The sequence below is a fragment of the Palaemon carinicauda genome, chromosome 2, assembly GCF_036898095.1.
Source record: "Palaemon carinicauda isolate YSFRI2023 chromosome 2, ASM3689809v2, whole genome shotgun sequence".
Taxonomy (NCBI): domain Eukaryota; kingdom Metazoa; phylum Arthropoda; class Malacostraca; order Decapoda; family Palaemonidae; genus Palaemon; species Palaemon carinicauda.
Window position 1 is genome coordinate 174,700,618 of NC_090726.1, and position 2,500 is coordinate 174,703,117.

The following is a 2,500-nucleotide window of genomic DNA, read 5'->3' on the forward strand; positions in this document are numbered from 1 at the left end:
ACCAATGTCATGCAAGTGCTAGACACACCATCCACCCACACTTTCCAACTATAAATAACCAAACAAGTATCAACACTGTTCGACAATTTATAATTATGTAATAACTTTGCTGTTTGATCACTTACCCCTATAAAGGTATTTCAGGGTCGAGGTCGACCCCTGGGGGGGGGGGGGGGGGTAAAAAAACGGGGAAGGAAGGAAGTTAGTCGAAAATCAGTCATGAAGCAGACAATGGCATGTACACTAGTCACCCATTGCAGGTCGATCACTTCCATATTCGAGACAGCTGATGATTTATGGGGAAAAAACAGGTTTTGAACATGGTGTAGGGGTCGCGTACGACCCATCATACCTTTCCAGGGTTAAAGTTTATTTTGACCGCAAACCATCCGATTTAGAGATTTACTATGTAATTGGAGTTAAAACAACAAGATGTTCCAGAATGCAGAAAGACCCTACTTCATCCCAACAATTATGGGGGACACCAGGTGGGAACCGGGGTTTTGGGTGGGGGGGGGGGCATCAAATGATATTTGCAATAAATGAATACTTATCCTTCCACCACCCCTCCCCCTATACACCTATCTAGCCCTACCGGGGGGGGGGGGGGCTCCGCCCCCCCTGGCGACCCCCCCTTCGACCTCCCCTTAAGGCCACAGTGATTTTCGGGACACTACCGAACCTAATACAACCACCTAACCTACGGCCCTGTACCCCTACATAGGCCTAGCCCCTGCGACCCCCCCCCTTACAGCCACTACCTAACACATCCATCAAACCAAATCTAAAGTGATGGTACTGCTGTATACATCGTTATACTATCACCATTATAATATACTCTATAAATTAATGAAGCTCACCTTAAACTGTTGGTTCATAAAGATGTGTTGCTGCTTTGAGGAAAACGTGAAGCTGTTGCGAAGGTTCGTTGGCATGCAGGACAATTTTTATTTTGTAAAGTTAAATTGTGTCTCTGGCACAAATGCACTAGTTTTTCAACAAATTCATTGTGAGTTAGGAAACAGTCAGGACAAGAAGATGGAATTTCAACTTCTTGTGCAACATGAGATGACGTGCTTTCTATGGTCTCCATGTCTAAGAACAAAATGAAATGGCTGGGTAAGAAAATGTATTGTTGCGCTGTTTTATTGTCGCGCTGTGATTGGCCAAACATGTATGACGTCATAGTGGACAGGCGCTGTGATTGGCCAAACGTGTAAGACTTCATAGTGGACTAGTTTGTCTGCAGATTATAGTGGTTACAGGGCTCATTTAAGCAAATACAATACACAGTCAACAATAACAACAGACTTAGAAAAAAATCTGGGAGGAAGACATGAGTAGCGTGAGTTTGATCGTCGATATATAAAGAACTAGGCATTGCGACTGATAGTATTTTACAGAAATACTACAAAAGACTTGCTTTACTCGGGAAATATATTATTATAATAGATTTCCCATAATGGATGAAACTGTAATACCAAAAATTCATATGAAGGTTATAAAAATGATGAGAAAACAAACATCAAAGTGAACATTGAATTTATTATTGAACATACGGGAAATTTAAAGCATAGTATTATGCAAAATATAGATTAATATTAACGACACATGATGCTGCCCCGATATCTAGGTAACTCTGGCACTAGTTACCTAACCTCCACACTCCAAATCACCTATAACCAGTGAAAAGTTTATAAGATGCATCGAGCAATACAATTACCACGATGCCACTTCGCATAGTCTATAAAAGATATGATAAGTCTATCAGAAAATTGTATATGAAATTATGGCCTATGCAAGTGACTTGAAGTTCAGAGTAAAATTCAATAAAGAGATCTCAAAAGATATGATAAATGGCAAAGCAAAATAATAACAGGAGTAAATTCTTACTGGTTACGAGTTTTATTTTTTACGGGATTAATGACAGCGCTAAAATTATTCATTCAATAACTTTAAATCTCGTAAAGTGTGCCAACATTTACCGAGACCTACCTGAAAGTTATCAAGCGCCTGCTTGCTCAATATAAATCCACGGTGTTGAATTCCTCGGAAGTAATCCAGCAGTATGTGGTGGATGCCAAAGACTATGGTAGGGAAATAGAATCACCGTCTTAGCCTCTCTTCCATGCTGCTACACAATCCATTATATGGTTCCTCCGAAAACACACTCCCTTGGAGAATCATGCCCTTGTCTCTCCATTGCACTTTGGTGAAACTGGTGGTACTTAGCACTTCATTATTTCGCAGCAATAAAAGTCCTTCAAGTAAAAAGAGTTCATTAGTAATGATCACACATCAGTAGGCAAGTTTCTTGCGAAGGTTTAATTTATCCAATTTCCCTGTAGTTAGGAGAACTGTTTCCTTAGATTGTTAGGCAGATACTGCTTGGTAGGAATTCTTACCATTACTCATTAACTTCGTGAACTAATTCAGGAAGAGCTAAATACTTTGAAATGGTCTCAAATGCCAGCACACCAAGTATTTACAGGTATTGAAT